The sequence below is a fragment of the Rutidosis leptorrhynchoides genome, chromosome 1, assembly GCF_046630445.1.
Source record: "Rutidosis leptorrhynchoides isolate AG116_Rl617_1_P2 chromosome 1, CSIRO_AGI_Rlap_v1, whole genome shotgun sequence".
Lineage (NCBI taxonomy): Eukaryota > Viridiplantae > Streptophyta > Magnoliopsida > Asterales > Asteraceae > Rutidosis > Rutidosis leptorrhynchoides.
Genome location: NC_092333.1, coordinates 411,223,952 through 411,250,485, shown reverse-complemented (window position 1 = coordinate 411,250,485; position 26,534 = coordinate 411,223,952). Strand labels below are relative to the sequence as shown.

Genomic DNA, 26,534 nt, shown 5'->3' with positions numbered 1-26,534 from the left:
AAGTTTATTAAGTCAGCTGTCCTCGTTAGTAACCTACAACTAGTTGTCCACAGTTAGATGTACAGAAATAAATCGATAAATATTATCTTGAATCAATCCACGACCCAGTGTATACGTATCTCAGTATTGATCACAACTCAAACTATATATATTTTGGAATCAACCTCAACCCTGTATAGCTAACTCCAACATTCACATATAGAGTGTCTATGGTTGTTCCAAAATATATATAGATGTGTCGACATGATAGGTCTAAACATTGTATACGTGTCTATGGTATCTCAAGATTACATAATATACAATACAAGTTGATTAAGTTATGGTTGGAATAGATTTGTTACCAATTTTCACGTAGCTAAAATGAGAAAAATTATCCAATCTTGTTTTACCCATAACTTCTTCATTTTAAATCCGTTTTGAGTGAATCAAATTGCTATGGTTTCATATTGAACTATATTTTATGAATCTAAACAGAAAAAGTATAAGTTTATAGTCAGAAAAATAAGTTACAAGTCGTTTTTGTAAAGGTAGTCATTTCAGTCGAAAGAACGACGTCTAGATGACCATTTTAGAAAACATACTTCCACTTTGAGTTTAACCATAATTTTTGGATATAGTTTCATGTTCATAATAAAAATCATTTTCTCAGAATAACAACTTTTAAATCAAAATTTATCATAGTTTTTAATTAACTAACCCAAAACAGCCCGCGGTGTTACTACGACGGCGTAAATCCGGTTTTACGGTGTTTTTCGTGTTTCCAGGTTTTAAATCATTAAGTTAGCATATCATATAGATATAGAACATGTGTTTAGTTGATTTTAAAAGTCAAGTTAGAAGGATTAACTTTTGTTTGCGAACAAGTTTAGAATTAACTAAACTATGTTCTAGTGATTACAAGTTTAAACCTTCGAATAAGATAGCTTTATATGTATGAATCGAATGATGTTATGAACATCATTACTACCTTAAGTTCCTTGGATAAACCTACTGGAAAAGAGAAAAATGGATCTAGCTTCAACGGATCCTTAGATGGCTCGAAGTTCTTGAAGCAGAATCATACCACGAAAACAAGTTCAAGTAAGATCATCACTTGAAATAAGATTGTTATAGTTATAGAAATTGAACCAAAGTTTGAATATGATTATTACCTTGTATTAGAATGATAACCTACTATAAGAAACAAAGATTTCTTGAGGTTGGATGATCACCTTACAAGATTGGAAGTGAGCTAGCAAACTTGAAAGTATTCTTGATTTTATGTAACTAGAACTTGTAGAATATATGAAGAACACTTAGAATTTGAAGATAGAACTTGAGAGAGATAAATTAGATGAAGAAAATTGAAGAATGAAAGTGTTTGTAGGTGTTTTTGGTCGTTGGTGTATGGATTAGATATAAAGGATATGTAATTTTGTTTTCATGTAAATAAGTCATGAATGATTACTCATATTTCTGTAATTTTATGAGATATTTCATGCTAGTTGCCAAATGATGGTTCCCACATGTGTTAGGTGACTCACATGGGCTGCTAAGAGCTGATCATTGGAGTGTATATACCAATAGTACATACATCTAAAAGCTGTGTATTGTACGAGTACGAATACGGGTGCATACGAGTAGAATTGTTGATGAAACTGAACGATGATGTAATTGTAAGCATTTTTGTTAAGTAGAAGTATTTTGATAAGTGTATTTAAGTCTTTCAAAAGTGTATAAATACATATTAAAACACTACATGTATATACATTTTAACTGAGTCGTTAAGTCATCGTTAGTCGTTACATGTAAGTGTTGTTTTGAATCCTTTAGGTTAACGATCTTGTTAAATGTTGTTAACCCAATGTTTATAATATCAAATTAGATTTTAAATTATTATATTATCAACTTATTATCATGTATGAATATCTCTTAATATGATATATATATACATTAAATGTCTTTACAACGATAATCGTTACATATATGTCTCGTTTAAAAATCATTAAGTTAGTAGTCTTGTTTTTACATATGTAGTTCATTGTTAATATACTTAATGATATGTTTACTTATCATAGTATCATGTTAACTATATATATATCCATATATATGTCATCATATAGTTTTTACAAGTTTTAACGTTCGTGAATCACCGGTCAACTTGGGTGGTCAATTGTCTATATGAAACATATTTCAATTAATCAAGTCTTAACAAGTTTGATTGCTTAACATGTTGGAAACATTTAATCATGTAAATATCAATCTCAATTAATATATATAAACATGGAAAAGTTTGGTCACTACAGAAGTCGTTCTCCACTGATTTATTTTAACGATATTTAAGTCCCATTTGCCCACTATTCTTTATTCTTTAATCAATACAATTATGTCACATCTCATCATTCTCTTATTATATATGAGTATGTATCGCCATTGTTTATTATTTTAATATAGAAACGGAAATTGGGAGGAATTTACTCTTTCTCGTTGCTGTAACAAAAAAAACATATATTTTTGAAAGTTGAATGATGGTGGTGAAGGTTTTGTTGACGGTGGTGGTGGATCAAGGTGGCGATGATGGTTCAAAATATGAACGAAGAAGAAGAATAAGATTATGAGAGAGAGATGAGAGAGAGTGAATGAGAGGTAAGATGGCGGTTTCATGATGGTAAGGTGGTGGTTGAGTAAATAGAAAGGTAATCGAGACAGAAAAGTTACAATAACAACAAATCCTTCGGTTTGATATTGGTGTTGATAAGGTGGTGATCAAATGGTCTCGTGTGGTGATGATCATGGCTTTTAGGTTGTGGTTTACAACCGAACAAGAAGAACAAGCACAATTATAATTGAATTATAGTCATAAACATAATCATCTAGTCATTGAATCATCATAATCATGTTCATAATTATGATCTTCGTGTATCATATCATCTTTATATCATCATCTTTATTTAACAAATTGAAATGGGTTTTGAATGAAAAAGGTAATGACCTGGTTTTGATTTAGCAACAAATGAATAATAGCGGTTATGATGGTGACGGGTAAATAGAGAACCATGAAACAGAAACTGCAGTAGCCTGTAGTAGTTATGATCGTGGTGTATAGTGATGGTGTTTCAAGCCTGTAGCAGTAGCATAAGTATTGAAGGTGTTGGTTTGTCTTTGGTAGAGGTGGAAGATGACGGTTATGGGGGTGACCGAGTTGTGATGGTTGCAAGATTGTGTTGGGGGATGGTGATGAGCCATGGTGGTGGTGTTTTGGTAGAAGGACCCGTAGTTGAGGCGACCATGGTGGTGATCTTCAAAAATGATGGTTTGGAGATGGCGAAAAAAAGAAATGGTACTAGAGAGTGTGAATGTTAGTTGCCATGAAACACAAAAGTGTAGTTGGTGATATATAAGTGGTTATCAATTATGTAAGCATGTATATATGAATGGTAATCGAGCAGTTGAAATAGTACATATGATATGATTGATTTTGTTTGAATTGAGAATTTAATTTGATGTGTATCAAACTCTTAGACATGAAAATCAATCACAATAGGAAAAAGAATACTCAGATAGCGAAATTTAAACAGACTCGTACCAATTTTATGACTTTAATACCTAAACATTTTATCTCCTTCTGATTCGCGTTATTAATTTATAATTATAAATATTTTAACCACAAAATTCTAATAATTACAATTAAAGATACTAATAATCTTAATTAAAATAATAATAATATATATATTGATAAGAATAATGATAATAATAACTTTTAAATAAAAATGATTATTTTTAGTAGTAATAATAATAATAAACCTAATAACCAAAAATATACTTTTTACTACTAATTATAATAATAATGATATTGATAATGACAACAATAATATTAATGATATCAATAATAATATAACAATTTAAATATTTCAAATTATTATATATATATATATATATATATATATATATATATATATATATCTTTAAATAAATATGCATCTATTTACAAATAATTGTTCGTGAATCGTCGGAGATAGTCGAAAGGTAAATTGAAGGTACGAAAATAGTTCAAAAATTTTGAGATTCAACAATATAGACTTTGCATATCGTGTCGAAACCATATAAAAATTAAGTTTAAATTTAGTCGAAAATTTTCGGGTCGTCACAGTACCTACCCGTTAAAGAAATTTCGTCCCGAAATTTGATCGAGGTTGACATGGCTAACAATAAAAATGTTTTCATGACGAATATGAGTTGATAAATAGAGTTTTATCATTATTGATAAAACGATTCGATTATGTGAAGCGTACGAGTGAAGTTGTCACAAAAGATTGAGATAGAGATTTAACTTTTGACGTAGTCTTGGTTGAATTTCCGGAATTCAAGGGATTTAAAGAAAATTTCCGAAATCTAAAAGATTTGATTCTTCAGGATTTAAGGAAATTAAGATCTCTTTAATTAAATGTGATGATCTTTCTCAATTTCAACGTGTGATACTCCCACTATAAATGAACCTCTTTCGTTCCATTATTTCCCACAACTCTTAACTTTTATACTTCAGTGCATATTTCTACAATATTTGTCAAATTATCAGAAATCACTGGAAAGGATGGAATTATCAAGAAAATATGTTTTTGATTTTGTTTAGATATTTAGTAGAATGTAAGAGTCGTGTAAATGGCACATGATGACGTTATAGTCTGTGAATCATCACGTCCCATTAGAAACTCAACATGACTTACTGTAATATAATCACGTTGATCAAGTGTCATTATATTATACTAACTCATGCTTCAGTTCCCAACACTACTTCAAAAACATTCATAATTCAAACTCAAGTTTTAAAGAAATTTTGAAAGTAAAGTAGTTTTCTTTATGATGTAATATAGATAGCACGAAGAGATAAATAATTTCGGATGAGAATATTTATGAAAATATCTTCAGAAATATCGAAGATATTTATGATGATATTTTGGAATTTCTAAGTTCGATGATTGATGAAGAAAGATTTTCCACAAGATTTAATATGAGTATAGAGCAAGGTTTTCTCTAAAGATTTCATTGGATACAGAATTATCTGGATTCTTTGAATATAGGATTTGGTCCTTGTATTTGTCCTTGGCCTCCTTCGTGGTTAGCTTAATCCGTTTTCCAGTTTCAACTTTTCTGAGCTTTTCCAGCACTTTATTCTTTATCTTTCTACCTTTGACTGTTAAGGTCGTGTACAGTTTTTGCTGCTGTATTCAGCTTTTTCAGAATTTGAAGTATTGATTTGTAGACTGGGTGCTTTTCAGAATTTCAGAATGAAAGATCATAATTCTAAGATATAAATGTTATATGTATACATATAACTGTTGATGTAGACATGCTGCGAGATTTCAAAATACTGATTGTTAATTCCTGGTAATTGGTATGACAATTCTCGTTACAAAATGCGGATGACTATATAATAGGGTTTCGAATAAGATGATGTTTTTTCGGAAAGTTAAGGATCAACGAAGTTGTTGGTAAGTTTACTGCTAATATGGTGAGATATAAACGGTTCTCTGGTAACGATGACGAAATGGCAATCGTATACATCATGGTTATGATAAGACTAATACGATTGAAAAGTCGAAGTTGACTTGTTGGAGCTGTGACAAAATTGGCAAATTTTGAAAAGGAATTGCAAAGTTATTTTCGGTAATAACAATGCCAAAGGAGCTAGCACAGGTACGTGTTAAATGTTTACTCAGGTTCCGAGTGTTTTCAGGTGCATAACTATATGCATCAATCTTTTCTTCCGTAGATGAAGTGCGGTTGGTTCATCCTCTCGATTGAGGTGTTTTCAAGAATCATGAAAGGTTTGAACCAGATTGTAATCGTCAGGATACAAATGAGGTTTGAGATGAAATCAAGTGGCAAACTTGAAGAATTGTTTAGTTTCATAAGTTATAAGCAATATTTTAATTCATTTTAATTGTCCAATATTGGTAGTCCACAGTTAGCAGTCCGTAGTTACTAACTCAATAATTCATATATAGTTTATAATATTCGAATTAATTAATACGTATCGTGACCCGTGTACATGTCTCAGACTCGATCACAGCTCAAAGTATATATATTATTTAAGAATCAACCTCAACCCTGTAGAGCGAACTCTAGCATTACAGCATATAGAGTGTCTATGGTTATTCCAAATAATATATATACATGCGTCGATATGATATGTCAAAACTTTGTATACGTGTCCCGATATTTAAAGTGCGTAAAATAAATAACATAAATTAAATAACGATAATTAAAATTGCAAGAATGTAAATTGCCAGAATGTAAATTGCGATAATTAAATTGCGATAAATAAATTGCGATAAATAAACTGCGATAAAAAAAATGTAATCAGTTAGCTGGGAACAGTTAGCTAGGAACAGTTAGCGTGGATTCTTAACAAAATTTTACTCATAGTTAATTCGTTTGTTTCTAACAAATTTTATTTTGTCAAATGTTTTCTTCATTATGCCACTTGTTGGATTCTGATAGATCAAAATCCAAATATGAAATTGAATGAAAATGGTTATTCTGCGGTAAACGGATATGTATATCTGTGGGTGTAAGCAGGATAGTAAATGAATGTTGAATCAAATTCGAAGAATGTACAGTGTAACTTATTAATGTGAAATCTAAATATTTCTCGGGTATTACCTACCCGTTAAAATATTTTCACCATTAACAGTTTGTACAAAAGAATTTTTAATTACAATCTTTATGAAAATAAACTTACATATATATATTTTCTTCAGATGTAATCATGGATTTAGTGAGTCAATATGATATTAAACTCATTTGATTTACCATTAGAACAAGAATATATAATATTTAAAAAATTAAAGATTACATAATCGTCATGTCGAACGAAGATAAATGTTGTAGAACGTCATGTAGAATGATGATTATGCTCTAGGTACACATTGAGATGTTGAGGCATGTGATGTTAAAACTTGGGTTGTTGGTGGTACTGGTGTTGCCGGTGCTGTTGTTGAAGCTGGTAAGTTTTGCACCATATTCTCCAAATTGATTACTCGAGCGCGAAATTCGTTGACTTCTTCTATTATTCCGGGATGATTGTCGGTTGGGACGAGTGGATGAATAAGGTTTAGAATTTTAAATAGAATATAATCGTGGCGAGATACTCGGGAAATGAGAGTGAAAATGGTATTTCGGATTGGTTCGCCGGTGAATGCTTCAGGTTCTTCGCCCAGAGGACAATATGGCGGATGAAAGGGATCGCTTCTTCTTGTCTCCAATAATTAAGTAGACTATGAATCCATCAAATGAATTGAAGATGGCTAGTTGGTTGATCCATTTCGTTTACACTGCTTTTGGAGCTTAGGTGAATATCCATGTCGGAATAGCTGTCGGAATAACTATCGGAATAGCTATCGGAATCTGAGGGACTCGAACTAGTAGAGGGATTCACCTCGTATGATCAGATGAAGGATTTTCGATCAGAAATAGATTATAGGATGTAGATTAGTACTCTGCAATACATAATTTACATATGCATATATAATACTAAAATCCCAGAAGTTACGGAGGAATCTACGGAAGCTGTCAGGCAAAGTCTACAGTAATAGATACGCTAAGATATGATTTTTTTTTCCTGTACACTATTCATGCAATCCAGGCAGTAAGATATGTTTAGATTAAGAATGATAAGCAAGTGATTCCCTAAGAATGATAAGCAGGTAATTTTCGACACTAAATGATAAGCAAAACTTTTGACATGCAGACACGGTCGAAGTCCAGACTCACTAATGCATCTAAACAACTATCAGTTAGACACACTAATGCAAGACATGGTTCGCTAAGACCACCGCTCTGATACCAACTGTGATGACCCGTCCTAATCCACCTGGACGAAGTCTTCAACAACTGGTTCCATTGCGAGGTACAGACCTCTATATGTCTTGAACGACTCCATGTAATATCTTTAAAATGAGCAAATGCACAGCGGAAGACTTAATTCGTACCTGAGAATAAACATGCTTAAATGTGTCAACCAAAAGGTTGGTGAGTTCATAGGTTTATCATAACTATCATTTTAATATATTAATAGACCACGAGACTTCCGTTTATAAATAAATGTACACTCGCAAGTGTATAAACCGTTCTGCTTATGTTGAAGCCTCAGTAACCAACCTTAACAATAATATAATAAGTCATCTTCGCAAAGATGGATATGTACACTCGCAAGTGTATAAATAATCCTCGAAGTACTAAACACCCGCCCACTAGCTCTTATGTCTAGTACAGCCTACAGGATGGGGGTGTTAAGCCCGATAGATCTATCTTTAGGATTCGTGCTTACATGCTCTTATAACATATAACTAAATTACCTAGCACATCAATCCGCAGAATATCATTTTTAATCACTTGTCTCTATTTCGTAAATCATTTATAAAAACAGCGCATGTATTCTCAGCCCAAAAATGTAAAGAGTAAAAGGGAGCAAATGAAACTCACCATAATGTATTTTGTAGTAAAAATACATATGACGATATTGAACAATGCAGGGTTGACCTCGGATTCACGAACCTATATCATTTGTATATCTATATTAAAACATATAATCATAACTGACCAAATTTGCTTATTATACCTTTAATTTATATATTATGTATTTTTAATTTATGTATATATTCATAATAGTTAATATTTATATAGTTATATTAATATATATCTATATTTACATACTTACTTGTTTAATGTTATATTTAAAAATCGATAATTTATTATTTGTAAGTATTTATATAAATAATATTAGTAGGTTATATATATATATATATATATATATATATATATATATATATATATATATATATATAGTTATGTGAAATTTTAATATAATCATAGTACAAGTAATAAGTATATTTTATGTACAAATATTTATCTGCTTAAAAAGGTAGTTTTTGATATTAATGTTTTACTAGTGATAATAATAATAACTTTTATTAATAATGATAATATTAATAATAATAAATATATTAATAATACTTATAAGACTAATAATAATAATAATGGTTATAATACTTATTTTTATGATAATACTAATAATAATACTTATAATACCATTAATAACAATAACAACAACAATAATAATAATAATAATAATAATAATAATAATAATAATAATAATAATAATAATAATAATAATAATAATAATAATAATAATAATAATAATAATAATAATAATAATTCTACCTCAAAAGTAAGGTTCCTAAAAATAATTGCCATAGCCCAAACTCGAACCCACGACCTTTCGCTCCCCGACAACACCCTTAACTATACCAGCATCTGCTTCCTTCTAATTTATTTCCCGAATTAAATTCTTTTAACCCCTGTCTGACTGTATCCTTTTTCTTCATCATCTAAATAAAAAAAATAAAAATTATCAGCTCACCAGGCTCGAACTCACGACCCTTTGTATAATACCAACACTCTTAACCATTACTCCAATTCCTCTCTTATGTCCTAGTACCCGAATTATATGTATAAATTCCGTATTATTTTCTGTTCCCCTCCTTCTTTAAATTTTTAATCGACTACAGGACACCCAATACCCACCATCCATCAACGTGATCATTACCAAACTCCCCTATATTGTCAGCCCAATAATAACAATAGGACACGTCCCACAAACGATTTGCTTAAGATTCGAAATTGAACATAAAGTGGAAGTCGTTCTCCACTAATTTATTTTAACGATATTTAAGTCCCAATTGCCCACTATTCTTTATTCTTTAATCAATACAATTATGTCACAGCTCATCATTATCTTATTATATATGAGTATGTATCGCCATTGTTTATTATTTTGATATAGAAACGGAATTGGGAGGAATTTACTCTTTCTCGTTGCTGTAACAAAAAAACATATATTTTTGAAAGTTGAATGATGGTGGTGAAGGTTTTGTTAACGGTGGTGGTGGCTCAAGGTGGCGATGATGGTTCAAAATATGAACGAAGAAGAAGAATAAGATTATGAGAGAGAGATGAGAGAGAGTGAATGAGAGGTGATATGGCGGTTTCATGATGGTAAGGTGGTGGTTGAGTAAATAGAAAGGTAATCGAGACAGAAAAGTTACAATAACAATAAATCCTTCGGTTTGATATTGGTGTTGATAAGGTGGTGATCAAATGGTCTCGTATGGTGATGATCATGGCTTTTAGTTCGTGGTTTATAACCGAACAAGAAGAACAAGCACAATTATAATTGTATTATAGTCATAAACATAATCATCTAGTCATTGAATCATCATAATCATGTTCATAATTATGATCTTCGCGTATCATATCATCTTTATATCATCATCTTTATTTAACAAATTGAAATGGGTTTTGAATGAAAAAGGTGATGACTTGGTTTTGATTTAGCAACAAACGAATAATAGCGGTTATGATGGTGACGGGTTAACACAGAACCATGAAACAGAAACTGCAGTAGCCTGTAGTAGTTATGATCGTGGTGTATAGTGATGGTGTTTCACGCCTGTAGCAGTAGCATAAGTATTGAAGGTGTTGGTTTGTCTTTGGTAGAGGTGGAAGATGACGGTTATGGGGGTGACCGAGTTGTGATGGTTGCGAGATTGTGTTCGGGGATGGTGATGAGCCATGGTGGTGGTGTTTTGGTAGAAGGACCCGTAGTTGAGGCGACCATGGTGGTGATCTTCAAAAATGATGGTTTGGAGATGGCGAAAAAAAGAAATGGTTCTAGAGAGTGTGAATGTTAGTTGCCATGAAACACAAAAGTGTAGTTGGTGATATAGAAGTGGTTATCAATTATGTAAGCATGTATATATGAATGGTAATCGAGCAGTTGAAATAGTACATATGATATGATTGATTTTGTTTGAATTGAGAATTTAATTTGATGTGTATCAAACTCGTAGACAGGAAAATCAATCACAATGGGAAAAAGAATACTCAGATAGCGAAATTTAAACAGACTCGTACCAATTCTATGACTTTAATACCTAAACATTTTATCTCCATCTGATTCGCGTTATTAATTTATAATTATAAATATTTTAACCACAAAATTCTAATAATTACAATTAAAGATACTAATAATCTTAATTAAAATAATAATAATATATATAGTGATAAGAATAATGATAATAATAACTTTTAAATAAAAATGATTATTTTTAGTAGTAATAATAATAATAAACCTAATAACCAAAATTATACTTTTTACTACTAATTATAATAATAATGATATTGATAATGACAACAATAATATTAATGATATCAATAATAATATAACAATTTAAATATTTCAAATTATTATATATATATATATATATATATATATATATATATATATATATATATATATATATATATATATATATATATATTTATCTTTAAATAAATATGCATCTATTTACAAATAATTGTTCGTGAATTGTCGGAGATAGTCGAAAGGTAAATTGAATGTACGAAAATAGTTCAAAAATTTTGAGATTCAACAATATAGACTTTGCATATCGTGTCGAAACCATATAAAAATTAAGTTTAAATTTAGTCGGAAATTTCCGGGTCGTCACACATACTAAGATGAAAGTAAATTACAGTGATTGGGTTGTCTCCGATGTTGGGCGTCGTTATGATAAAATGTGTCATGCTTTTTCTGAAGTCGCAGATTTAGCGTCCGAGTTAGACGAAAAATGTAGTCTTGTACTTGATCGAGTTACTCAATTAAAGAGTGAAATTTCAGGGAGGGGGGGGGGGGGGGGGGGGGGGGGGGGAAATTGGCACTAGTGTGCCACATATTAGTGCTTGTAACAAGGATAAAGCTAAGATTCGTAATCCTCCTATAGTGCGCAGAAAAGGTCGTCCCCCGTCTAAGAGAATGAAGTCTAAGTCTGAAATCCTTACAAGCATCCAGAAAAAGAAAAAGGTATTTTAAGTATATAGTTTATTTCAATTGAATTGTCACTGAATCCACCTTACCTTTTCATTTTCTACTTAACTATAATTGTAGAGTTTGCAAGATAATGATGCGAATGAACTTGGATGTGGAGCTGCAGAAAATGAAACAACGAAGAAACGATCTAAAATGGATGAAGATGTAATTTAGAAGCAACGTCTAAAAGTGTGAAGTGTTATTGGGCCGGGAAAAGTTGTGTATCATTAGTATTTTATGTGTTTGAAACTTTAACCACATATATTTAAGTATTGTAAATTTGATTGCAGGCAAATCATATTAACAATTATGTTTCAAGTGATATAAATCATAATGGGTATGCTAATTTTCCTTTTCACTATGGTGGATTCATTCTGAGTTATGATATGAAACAACCGCTCTATTCTTCTCAAACTGGTCATGTTATTCAACCTCTATATTCACAAGTGCAACATTTACATGTTCAAATGGGACAGTCATCACATATCAACCCTTTTGGTGCAGCAGTAACTCTCAAAATATGCCATTTCGCCCTCCATATAATGGATTTTATCCTCCATAAATGATTTATGGCAATTTACTTTATTAAAATTTCATTTTATGGCATTATTGTATGTTTAACTACTTGCAAGGATGAAATGCTGGACATATTTTTTTTTTTTGTCAAACAATCATTTTGAGATTACTCATTGTACTTTGTTACTGGGTTTGCTGATTGAAATGTTATTTCTTTTATACTTTGTACTTATCGTGAGTTTAAGTTTAGTAATTTATTTGAGTGAGTAACCCAGAATTTATGGTTGATTTATTAATTAACATACTATGAGTTTAATTTTATCGTTTGTCTTGTTTAGCTTAGATGCAGTGACCTTAATGTTGGCATAGTAGCATTTTATAAAGAATAAAGAATTATTTAGAAAATATAATATAATATACATATGATATAATCAAACGTGCATGTAGAGAAACAATTATCAAATAAAAAGATAAAAAATAATTAACCAAAAATATAGGATGGCAGTTAAGGGTGAATCAAATGTGGATGTACAGCTCATATTTCCAACTAAGTATGTAAATTAATTTGTGTAAAAGTGTATGTGAAGGTAGCATTTCTCATCAACGTTAACCGCATAGCGTAAATTCGCCGTATAATAAATGCATTTATAAATTGGTAGGCGTAAACTTAAAATAACGTCATACCCTCTCCTTTGAACAAAATTTGTGGTCTTCTGTTCTTCCCCGTCCAATATGCTCGCACGTTCCCAAGATTTAACATAACGTCATGGTATGGACGCATCTCCAAGTTAGCATCATTGCAGATATCAAAACGACTCTGCTCCGCTTCTTCAAGTTCGGGTGTCATGTTGAATCTGCGGAACGTGAATATTGCCATGGGAGGACTTGGGCGTCATCCCAAGGGATGACGGACTACTCAATAAAAAAGAAATCGTTCCTCAAATCATGGAGCGATGGTGATTTCTTGGAGACACAGAAATTGTATCTCTTTTCAAACGTGTACCAACCCTTCCCGGCAACCGCCATCTTGAACGTTTTTCTAAACACGTTCAGACTACATGGACTCAGTTGTCCACAGAAGAACGTCTCAAAAATAATTAATTTTGCCCTTAAGATGACATTTATGCCCTTAGGTTTATATTTGATTAATTATATGCTTTATTTTAATTAATTGTTTATAATTAATTGAGTGTTCAGTTAAACCATTTTGTGACAAGAGTCACAGAACAATGCTGTATATTTTATTAGGACTCCGTTAGGGTCGCCTAACGAAGTACGTATGATATCAGATAATTTGTAGATACCCGTGTGATTTGAGGTATGAGTTTTAGAACCCATTTAAGTATGTAGAAGCTGCTCATTCATCCTTTTCCCTAATTCACCAAACACACACCGTACCTAACTCAAACTCATCTCAAACCTTAATCATTGAATCTCGTTTTTGTACTTATATGTGTTGAGAAATCAAAAGCTTGTGGTTTCAAGGAATCAACCAAGGTAAGGATTGTTCATTTTCGTGTTAAAAAAATTACTTATGTAGACACCCCGTCAGGGTATGACAAATGTCTGGCCCTAGCAATTCCGGACCCTTCCATGTGAGAAGCAGGAAGTCGAGTTATTAATCTGAGTATAAATGGGAATTTTGGTTAGGTTTTGTAAAAGTAAGTTTGGTGTCAAAATCTTGCAAATTTGATGTTGTTTTGGTGTAAAACAAGAGGATTTGAGTCCCAAAATGTTTCGTGCAAGTTTTGTGTTCGGTTTTGAGGTCAACAAGTCCTAGAACGAGATTTGAAGATTTTGGCTCGAAACCCGTCAAGAAACTGCTCCTGCTTCAGAGGAACTGTATCCGTACATGAGTCAAGCTGAATTTCATTAAAATTGGGTTAAGATTCCATCTGGGCGAGCAACGGGTGAGTTGGAACATATGAGCAGTTTGCTGGGTGTGTTCGAGGCAAAAATAGGCGAAACTGATCATTGGAAGTGTAAGCTAGCGAGTAATGGGAGTTTCTGCACAAGTGTTCTCACAAAGGCAATAGAAGAAATATTGATTGGAAACCATAACACGTATAAGGAAACGTTAACGAATAATTTGGTGCAAAAGAAATTGGAAATCTTCACGTGAAGAGCAAAACTTTGTAGATTACCGGTAAGAATTTAATTAGATAAACGTGTTATTGACTTTCACTCTACTCGATGCCCGTTATGGCGTTATGTGAAGATGATGTTGAATAGAGCATTCTTTATTGCTATGTAAACATGTGTATGAAGTTTGAGAAAATGTTTACAAGTAGTGGGACGTTAATAATGTTACAAACTAGTTATTGAACCCTCGCTTCGCGCCGGGGGTTCGATTTTTAATGTATTTTATTGCGTTTAGTAAAATTATTTTGTGGCTAACGATGATGTCGTTGAAGCGCAACTCGAGTCGAACTAAAAGGTATAACCCGTGAGAGATTTAAATGTTATTTTAATTTAACAATATATGTGCATCTCCGCGTTTCGCTATGAAATTGTCGACTTTTAAAAATTTAACGCAAAATCAACGTGTATGAAAAGTACTCCAAATATTTAGCGTTTTTTAAAAAGCGTCCGTTTTGCGTATAGTTAGTGACATTGTGTTCCTAAAATTATTTCGAGTTTAATGATGGTGTCGGAAAAATTTAACTCGTTGTGAGCGAGAAGATATGACCCGTTGAATATTTGTGTGGAGTTTATTTAAGATTTTTTATGAAAATGGTTATTTGACACTTTACCCCTCTGTTTGGGGGGTCGATTTGAATTTTTCAAAAAAATGTGGGGGCCTTTGTTGGTAAAATAAAATTTAGTTAAAAGTAAAATTTAAAAAAAGTGAAAAGTCAAAAATGCCCCTGGTACTATTCATAAATTTTTTCTATTAGTTAATATGTAAATTTATGCATCAATGACACTTTCCAAGGTAACCTCAACCGAACATTCTCCCCTTTGGAAAGCAAAGCTTGACAAGCTCTTGAGTGGACATGTGGATACTTAATTTGGAAAAATAGGAATTCCAAAGTGTTTAAGAATATATCTTGGAACGGTCCCGTGGCCCTCAACGAAATTTAAATTATGAGCTTCGAGTGGATTGCGAGAAGATTGAGAAATAAAAAGATTGAATGGTTGAGGTGGCTTTCGGATCCAGGATCTTATTTCTAGGTGGTTTTCGATCATAGGCGAGTCTACATATATCCATGTGGGGTCCTGTGACACCGCTAGTTACGGAATTTTTTTTAAACGATCAATAAAATTTTACATGACACCACTAAATATAATTGTAGGACCACATATATTTTATAGGTTTTAAATTTTATAATATGAACCACTAAAAGATACTTAAAGATTAACTCGCTTATGATTTTATAATATGAGTCACTAATAAATACGGAGTATACAAATATATAAATCAAAAGTGAACCTTTTTTTTTGCCGTTAAAAAAAAGTGAACCTTTTTTGTTTTTCTTTTCTCATACACGGTAACATGAACACACTTTTTACGCTTTTGTTCAACACAACAAAACCTAATTACGCTTTTGTTTTTCAATTTTTGGCAAAATTGAAATTACAGTTTACAATCCAATTCATTCTCCCTATTTTTTGTTTAATTTTGCAACTCTCAATTCCAATATGTAACTTAATTATTATTTTGAAATGTGTTGTGTGGCTAATTATTAGTTATATTTTTTTAAAAGGTCAATGTCAACCCCGAAATTACTCATTTCTGCAATGAGAGATCGGAGGTAAGAGTCATAATTTTATCCATTATGCTTTGATGAACATAAATATTGGGTGATCATTAATTTATACGAAGTAAATGATTGTCTAATTTCATATATTTAGAAAGATGTGTTAGGTGTTATTAGCAATGATACAATTATTGATGAATTTTATCGTTGAAACCGCATAGACAAAAGGATAAGTTGCATTTAGTATTTAGCAGATTGAACATACAATAATATTAATGATATGCTTTTGTTTGATGGTGTTTGTAATGACCCGATTCAATCCGACTCGACCCGACCCCACCCGACCCGACACATTCAATTTTTCGTTTGAGTAAGTTATCGGGAAAAAAAAATTAGGACCCCATTCAGTTACGATCCTAGATTCGCCAATGTTTTCAATCCTGATTTTCCTCGACATATTGGAGGTCTTATCAATGTTTGCTTCTGGTTGTAATCTCTTCATCTAGTTGATAATTGTTTAGGCTTACACTTTGTGTTGTAATAAGATAAAGGTGAGATCGCGCTTCGCTGCTATTTTTTTTATAAGTGTGCGTATTTGTAAATACCAAAAAAAAATTAAAAAAAAATAAAAAAATAAAAATTAGGTTAGTGTTGATGAATAGTGACCCAGCCAGTCAGGTGGGTAGGATGACTATCATCGTTAGTATGTTGAGGTAATAATTTGTAAATTTTCGTGTTTGGGCAGTAGTTTTTGTAAAGCTCTCGTGATGGGCTAGCCCAGCTTGGTTCTTCCCCTTCATGGGCTAAGTTTCTTGGCCTGTGTTGTCCATATTGTTTGTTGTTAATATAAGTTGGCTTTTCAAAAAAAAAATAAAAAAAAAATTGCAGCTGACTTGTTTATTTTCGACTCATATAATAGCACCTCCAGTTGTTACCACCACTTAGATAAGGTCACTAATCCATAGCAACAAGCATAAGAACACCATAAGAGAATGAATTCAAACAAGTAAAACTAAATTAGCAAAATAACATAATAACATAACATAAATCAAATGGTAAACAATAATGACCTAATTCTAATTCTAATTCTAATCAAAATTAACACAAATCAAAATTCCCAGTAACAGAGACTGAAGTCGATTTCAGAATTGCAATCCCAGTATATACACAACATGCTAATGCTATTGAGTTTGAATCTTTTTCCCTCTTGCACCCAGAGAATCAATCAAAACAATGGTAACATGATAAAACCTACGAACAACCAGGTCCTGATTTGATTGATCACTGTTTCCTTTCTTTCGCAACTGATTTGGTTTGAGGCAATGTTCCAAACACCCTGTCCCAAATCGATGATGTTATGCCAAACCCTTGGTTTTGGATTCGAAAATGATGATTTAAATGATATTTCTGCATAAACACATCAACTTATGTTAAAACCTCGATACCAAGATGACAAGATGATGACACATATCAATAGCAAGAAAAGGTTTTACCTTGAGATTTCGAGGAACTTCATTTTTTGGCTGACCATGATGCAGATAGTAATGGGTGACATCATACATGACGTAACCCAGCAGACCACCAGCAAACAAAGCAGGTGCAACACTAGGGTTTGATATCAGCTTCACAAAGTTCCAGAACTGCCGATGGTTACATGTAATTAGTATATTTCAAAATCCAATCTTGAATTACCTCTTCTGCCAGTAATAAAAGTTAATAATACGCTAACGTTGTTGCGTTGTTTTGGTTTGCAAAACACTGTTTTCATGAAGCAAGTGTGTTTATGAACATGTTATTAGCTTACAATAAAGTCAATTCTTGTAACTACTAATTCCTCTTTTTCTGAAGGTATTAGCTTGTTACCTAGCAGGCGGGCTTCATACACACAATCTGAGATGGTGAATTCAGCCCATTTATTCACCAAATAGTTCAATTTGGGTTATCTTATATCTCTAACTTGCTCTGTTCACTACAAGAAAAGTGAACATTCCCGACGACATGTGGCGTCGGGATTAATACCGCAAAACGACAAAAAATTCACTTCTTTGTCAGACTTTTCGTAGTTTTTTGTTGACCGACCTATCCCGACGACATGTCGTCGGAGAGTCGTCGCTATTAATTTACCTATTTCTTTTTCACTTTTATGTCTTGGCGGCAAACATAAAAAAATTTCCCGCCAACCATTCCAGACGACATGTCGTCGGGAATGCCAACCATTTTTAATTTTTTCTTTTTATGTTTTGGCGCTTATCTGGAAAATAATTCCCGCCCAACTTACCGACGACATGTCGTCGGCATTGACCCAATTCATTTTTTCCTTTTTAATAAAGATAAATTAATTTAAACCAACATTTAGAAATAAGAAATTTGGTTACGGAACATAAAATGTTCGGATAATTGCATGTTCGCCACATCCGCAGTAGTTCAACATTATGAATTAAGAAAATTGAGTAGATGTAAATGGTGAGGGTTGCAGTTGTAAAAATAGATCGAATTTGTTTGATTTTGGCTCCAATAAATCCCGCCATTTGTTTCCCTCCAAAAATATTCGCGCCAAGAATATTCAACCAAAGATTTCCAATCAAAAGTTAACCGCCATAAGGATACTAATCTCGACGAAAGGTAATGTCAAAATGTAATCGTGTAATGTAATGATAGAAGTTACATGTGAAATTTAACGATGTAATGTAACGCTGTAATGTAATGGTAGAATGTGACATCGTAATGTAATGGTATAGTGTGACGGTGTAATATAACAGTGGAATGTAACGGTGTAATGTAATGGTAGAAAGTGAAGGTGTAATGCAATGGTAGGAAGTTACAGTGTTATGTAATGGTAGAATGTCCACGTTGTAATGTAATGGTGGTATGTGATGGTGTAATGTAACAATGCACCCTAACCTTAAACCCAATGTAATGTATTGTAATGATAGAGTATTAATGTAGGAGTGTGATATTGCTCGATTTCATCATATATATCTCTCGCAATATCGTGTGAAATACCCTCGAATCAAGGATAGTTAAGGCGGTTTCTACAAGTAATGCACAAATGTATGTAAATTGTATCGGAAAGTGGTTTATAAAGAATTTTGATGAATTATGACCGTTCTATAAGTTTTGATATCATCATAGTTGATCCCGATAAAAGTTAGGGTCAAATTAGCTCTTTAAAATGATAAAACAAGGCTTCAGATATGTTGGACTCCGTCCAACATTGTTGGGACTCCGTCCAAACTAAGGGACATGAAAGGAAAAAAGAGACAGTGAACTTCAGTACATCTGGACGTCGTCCAGATCTTCACAATGGGACGCCGTCCAGTCCTTTACAACTGGACGCCGTCCAGAATTTGGGACGCCGTCCAGTGGTAGGTTTCAGCCTACTTTTGACTTTTTGACCCACTTTTACCACTTTAAAAGTGAATGATTGACAGACCAGTTGGCATATACGAACCAGAGGAGTTAGAAGACGATTTTAGGAGCTATTTTGGAGAACTCCAAGCTCTTTGAAGAGGCTTAACATCCAAGAATCAAGATTCAACACCTTCTCCATTCAAGATTCATTCTCTAATAGGTTGATTTCTTGTTCTTAACAATGAATTCTACTTATCACTTGATTGCTATGTTGTTTATTAATATGATTATTGGCTAAACTCTATAATGTTTGTCTAGATTAATAACTGAGGTATTGGATGTAATCTTATGGATTGAATATATTTTGTGTGATAGTTTTAAGTTTGATTCAATAACATGCTTATTGATGTTAAAAATAATTTGTAACTAGTAAATTGATATGTTGTTGATAAAGAGAACTCTTGTTGATTTATCATATTGATTTACAATCAGCTTGTCTTAGATTGATTGTTTACTAAACCGGACCAAGGGGGTAAATTAGATTCAATTGGTTAGACGATATAGGGATGAATTGTATGCAACGAACGTTTGTACAATTATTGATAACTATGAACATAGAAGTCAAGTTTCAAGCCTTAGAACTAGTTAAGTTATCCGATTACAAATACAAGAACTATAGTGAAAAGGGAACCCTTGATCTTGTAATTGTGTTTGCATGTTTACTAAAGAGAACTCTTGGTGAACCTATTAGATAACTTACACACATATTCATTCAATCGGGTCTTAACAATATAACTTACATCCAATACCGAGAGTAAAATATCTAGATGAACATTTCATCTCTTTTATTGCGTTTAGTAAAATTATTTTGTGGCTAACGATGATGTCGTTGAAGCGCAACTCGAGTCGAACTAAAAGGTATAACCCGTGAGAGATTTAAATGTTATTTTAAATTAACAATATATGTGCATCTCCGCGTTTCGCTATGAAATTGTCGACTTTTAAAAATTTAACGCAAAATCAACGTGTATGAAAAGTACTCCAAATATTTAGCGTTTTTTAAAAAGCGTCCGTTTTGCGTATAGTTAGTGACATTGTGTTCCTAAAATTATTTCGAGTTTAATGATGGTGTCGGAAAAATTTAACTCGTTGTGAGCGAGAAGATATGACCCGTTGAATATTTGTGTGGAGTTTATTTAAGATTTTTTATGAAAATGGTTATTTGACACTTTACCCCTCTGTTTGGGGGGTCTATTTGAATTTTTCAAAAAAATGTGGGGGGCCTTTGTTGGTAAAATAAAATTTAGTTAAAAGTAAAATTAAAAAAAAGTGAAAAGTCGAAAATGCCCCTGGTACTATTCATAAATTTTGTCTATTAGTTAATATGTAAATTTATGCATCAATGACACTTTCCAAGGTAACCTCAACCGAACATTCTCCCCTTTGGAAAGCAAAGCTTGACAAGCTGTTGAGTGGACATGTGGATACTTAATTTGGAAAAATAGGAATTCCAAAGTGTTTAAGAATATATCTTGGAACGGTCCCGTGGCCCTCAACGAAATTTAAATTATGAGCTTCGAGTGGATTGCGAGAAGATTGAGAAATAAAAAGATTGAATGGTTGAGGTGGCTTTCGGATCCAGGATCTTATTTCTAGGTGGTTTTCGATCATAGGCGAGTCTACATATATCCATGTGGGGTCCTGTGACACCGCTAGTTACGGAATTTTTTTTAAACGATCAATAAAATTTTACATGACACCGCTAAATATAATTGTAGGACCACATATATTTTATAGGTTTTAAATTTTATAATATGAACCACTAAAAGATACTTAAAGATTAACTCGCTTATGATTTTATAATATGAGTCACTAATAAATACGGAGTATACAAATATATAAATCAAAAGTGAACCTTTTTTTTTTGCCGTTAAAAAAAAAGTGAACCTTTTTTGTTTTTCTTTTCTCATACACGGTAACATGAACACACTTTTTACGCTTTTGTTCAACACAACAAAACCTAATTACGCTTTTGTTTTTCAATTTTTGGCAAAATTGAAATTACAGTTTTACAATCCAATTCATTCTCCCTATTTTTTGTTTAATTTTGCAACTCTCAATTCCAATATGTAACTTAATTATTATTTTGAAATGTGTTGTGTGGCTAATTATTAGTTATATTTTTTTAAAAGGTCAATGTCAACCCCGAAATTACTCATTTCTGCAATGAGAGATCGGAGGTAAGAGTCATAATTTTATCCATTATGCTTTGATGAACATAAATATTGGGTGATCATTAATTTATACGAAGTAAATGATTGTCTAATTTCATATATTTAGAAAGATGTGTTAGGTGTTATTAGCAATGATACAATTATTGATGAATTTTATCGTTGAAACCGCATAGACAAAAGGATAAGTTGCATTTAGTATTTAGCAGATTGAACATACAATAATATTAATGATATGCTTTTGTTTGATGGTGTTTGTAATGACCCGATTCAATCCGACTCGACCCGACCCCACCCGACCCGACACATTCAATTTTTCGTTTGAGTAAGTTATCGGGAAAAAAAAAATTAGGACCCCATTCAGTTACGATCCTAGATTCGCCAATGTTTTCAATCCTGGTTTTCCTCGACATATTGGAGGTCTTATCAATGTTTGCTTCTGGTTGTAATCTCTTCATCTAGTTGATAATTGTTTAGGCTTACACTTTGTGTTGTAATAAGATAAAGGTGAGATCGCGCTTCGCTGCTATTTTTTTTATAAGTGTGCGTATTTGTAAATACCAAAAAAAAATTAAAAAAAAATAAAAAAAAGATGAATAGTGACCTAGCCTATCTATTTGTAAATACCAAAGGGGGAAAAAATAAAAAAATAAAAATTAGGTTAGTGTTGATGAATAGTGACCCAGCCAGTCAGGTGGGTAGGATGACTATCATCGTTAGTATGTTGAGGTAATAATTTGTAAATTTTCGTGTTTGGGCAGTAGTTTTTGTAAAGCTCTCGTGATGGGCTAGCCCAGCTTGGTTCTTCCCCTTCATGGGCTAAGTTTCTTGGCCTGTGTTGTCCATATTGTTTATTGTTAATATAAGTTGGCTTTTCAAAAAAAAAATAAAAAAAAAAATTGCAGCTGACTTGTTTATTTTCGACTCATATAATAGCACCTCCAGTTGTTACCACCACTTAGATAAGGTCACTAATCCATAGCAACAAGCATAAGAACACCATAAGAGAATGAATTCAAACAAGTAAAACTAAATTAGCAAAATAACATAATAACATAACATAAATCAAATGGTAAACAATAATGACCTAATTCTAATTCTAATTCTAATCAAAATTAACACAAATCAAAATTCCCAGTAACAGAGACTGAAGTCGATTTCAGAATTGCAATCCCAGTATATACACAACATGCTAATGCTATTGAGTTTGAATCTTTTTCCCTCTTGCACCCAGAGAATCAATCAAAACAATGGTAACATGATAAAACCTATGAACAACCAGGTCCTGATTTGATTGATCACTGTTTCCTTTCTTTCGCAACTGATTTGGTTTGAGGCAATGTTCCAAACACCCTGTCCCAAATCGATGATGTTATGCCAAACCCTTGGTTTTGGATTCGAAAATGATGATTTAAATGATATTTCTGCATAAACACATCAACTTATGTTAAAACCTCGATACCAAGATGACAAGATGATGACACATATCAATAGCAAGAAAAGGTTTTACCTTGAGATTTCGAGGAACTTCATTTTTTGGCTGACCATGATGCAGATAGTAATGGGTGACATCATACATGACGTAACCCAGCAGACCACCAGCAAACAAAGCAGGTGCAACACTAGGGTTTGATATCAGCTTCACAAAGTTCCAGAACTGCCGATGGTTACATGTAATTAGTATATTTCAAAATCCAATCTTGAATTACCTCTTCTGCCAGTAATAAAAGTTAATAATACGCTAACGTTGTTGCGTTGTTTTGGTTTGCAAAACACTGTTTTCATGAAGCAAGTGTGTTTATGAACATGTTATTAGCTTACAATAAAGTCAATTCTTGTAACTACTAATTCTTCTTTTTCTGAAGGTATTAGCTTGTTACCTAGCAGGCGGGCTTCATACACACAATCTGAGATGGTGATTTCAGCCCATTTATTCACCAAATAGTTCAATTTGGGTTATCTTATATCTCTAACTTGCTCTGTTCACTACAAGAAAAGTGAACATTCCCGACGACACTTTTCCCAACGACATGTGGCGTCGGGATTAATACCGCAAAACGACAAAAAATTCACTTCTTTGTCAGACTTTTCGTAGTTTTTTGTTGACCGACCTATCCCGACGACATGTCGTCGGAGAGTCGTCGCTATTAATTTACCTATTTCTTTTTCACTTTTATGTCTTGGTGGCAAACATAAAAAAATTTCCCGCCAACCATTCCAGACGACATGTCGTCGGGAATGCCAACCATTTTTAATTTTTTCTTTTTATGTTTTGGCGCTTATCTGGAAAATAATTCCCGCCCAACTTACCGACGACATGTCGTCGGCATTGACCCAATTCATTTTTTCCTTTTTAATAAAGATAAATTAATTTAAACCAACATTTAGAAATAAGAAATTTGGTTACGGAACATAAAATGTTCGGATAATTTCATGTTCGCCACATCCGCAGTAGTTCAACTTTATGAATTAAGAAAATTGAGTAGATGTAAATGGTGAGGGTTGCAGTTGTAAAAATAGATCGAATTTGTTTGATTTTGGCTCCAATAAATCCCGCCATTTGTTTCCCTCCAAAAATATTCGCGCCAAGAATATTCAACCAAAGATTTCCAATCAAAAGTTAACCGCCATAAGGATACTAATCTCGACGAAAGGTAATGTCAAAATGTAATCGTGTAATGTAATGATAGAAGTTACATGTGAAATTTAACGATGTAATGTAACGCTGTAATGTAATGGTAGAATGTGACATCGTAATGTAATGGTATAGTGTGACGGTGTAATATAACAGTGGAATGTAACGGTGTAATGTAATGGTAGAAAGTGAAGGTGTAATGCAATGGTAGGAAGTTACAGTGTTATGTAATGGTAGAATGTCCACGTTGTAATGTAATGGTGGTATGTGATGGTGTAATGTAACAATGCACCCTAACCTTAAACCCAATGTAATGTATTGTAATGATAGAGTATTAATGTAGGAGTGTGATATTGCTCGATTTCATCATATATATCTCTCGCAATATCGTGTGAAATACCCTCGAATCAAGGATAGTTAAGGCGGTTTCTACAAGTAATGCACAAATGTATGTAAATTGTATCGGAAAGTGGTTTATAAAGAATTTTGATGAATTATGACCGTTCTATAAGTTTTGATATCATCATAGTTGATCCCGATAAAAGTAGGGTCAAATTAGCTCTTTAAAATGATAAAACAAGGCTTCAGATATGTTGGACTCCGTCCAACATTGTTGGGACTCCGTCCAAACTAAGGGACATGAAAGGAAAAAAGAGACAGTGAACTTCAGTACATCTGGACGCCGTCCAGATCTTCACAATGGGACGCCGTCCAGTCCTTTACAACTGGACGCCGTCCAGTGGTAGGTTTCAGCCTACTTTTGACTTTTTGACCCACTTTTACCACTTTAAAAGTGAATTTTTGACAGACCAGTTGGCATATACGAACCAGAGGAGTTAGAAGACGATTTTAGGAGCTATTTTGGAGAACTCCAAGCTCTTTGAAGAGGCTTAACATCCAAGAATCAAGATTCAACACCTTCTCCATTCAAGATTCATTCTCTAATAGGTTGATTTCTTGTTCTTAACAATGAATTCTACTTATCACTTGATTGCTATGTTGTTTATTAATATGATTATTGGCTAAACTCTATAATGTTTGTCTAGATTAATAACTGAGGTATTGGATGTAATCTTATGGATTGAATATATTTTGTGTGATAGTTTTAAGTTTGATTCAATAACATGCTTATTGATGTTAAAAATAATTTGTAACTAGTTAATTGATATGTTGTTGATAAAGAGAACTCTTGTTGATTTATCATATTGATTTACAATCAGCTTGTCTTAGATTGATTGTTTACTAAACCGGACCAAGGGGGTAAATTAGATTCAATTGGTTAGACGATATAGGGATGAATTGTATGCAACGAACGTTTGTACAATTATTGATAACTATGAACATAGAAGTCAAGTTTCAAGCCTTAGAACTAGTTAAGTTATCTGATTACAAATACAAGAACTATAGTGAAAAGGGAACCCTTGATCTTGTAATTGTGTTTGCATGTTTACTAAAGAGAACTCTTGGTGAACCTATTAGATAACTTACACACATATTCATTCAATCGGGTCTTAACAATATAACTTACATCCAATACCGAGAGTAAAATATCTAGATGAACATTTCATCTCTTTTATTGCGTTTAGTAAAATTATTTTGTGACTAACGATGATGTCGTTGAAGCGCAACTCGAGTCGAACTAAAAGGTATAACCCGTGAGAGATTTAAATGTTATTTTAAATTAACAATATATGTGCATCTCCGCGTTTCGCTATGAAATTGTCGACTTTTAAAAATTTAACGCAAAATCAACGTGTATGAAAAGTACTTCAAATATTTAGCGTTTTTTAAAAAGCGTCCGTTTTGCGTATAGTTAGTGACATTGTGTTCCTAAAATTATTTCGAGTTTAATGATGGTGTCGGAAAAATTTAACTCGTTGTGAGCGAGAAGATATGACCCGTTGAATATTTGTGTGGAGTTTATTTAAGATTTTTTATGAAAATGGTTATTTGACACTTTACCCCTCTGTTTGGGGGGTCTATTTGAATTTTTCAAAAAAATGTGGGGGGCCTTTGTTGGTAAAATAAAATTTAGTTAAAAGTAAAATTAAAAAAAAGTGAAAAGTCGAAAATGCCCCTGGTACTATTCATAAATTTTGTCTATTAGTTAATATGTAAATTTATGCATCAATGACACTTTCCAAGGTAACCTCAACCGAACATTCTCCCCTTTGAAAAGCAAAGCTTGACAA

At 32.6% G+C, this 26,534-nt stretch overlaps 2 long non-coding RNA genes across 2 annotated transcripts; both read right to left on the bottom strand.

The window, feature by feature from the left end:
- Nucleotides 1-17,132: 17,132 nt before the first annotated feature.
- Nucleotides 17,133-17,953, bottom strand: LOC139871819 (uncharacterized). The gene is made up of 2 exons (XR_011766776.1): nucleotides 17,619-17,953; nucleotides 17,133-17,532 (listed from the first exon to the last, which is right to left on the bottom strand). It is a non-coding gene; the product is annotated as an uncharacterized lncRNA (long non-coding RNA).
- A 4,778-nt stretch (nucleotides 17,954-22,731) lies between these two features.
- On the bottom strand, nucleotides 22,732-23,529 carry LOC139871813 (uncharacterized). Its single transcript, XR_011766775.1, has 2 exons — nucleotides 23,218-23,529; nucleotides 22,732-23,131 (listed from the first exon to the last, which is right to left on the bottom strand). It is a non-coding gene; the product is annotated as an uncharacterized lncRNA (long non-coding RNA).
- Between the last annotated feature and the right edge of the window lie 3,005 nt (nucleotides 23,530-26,534).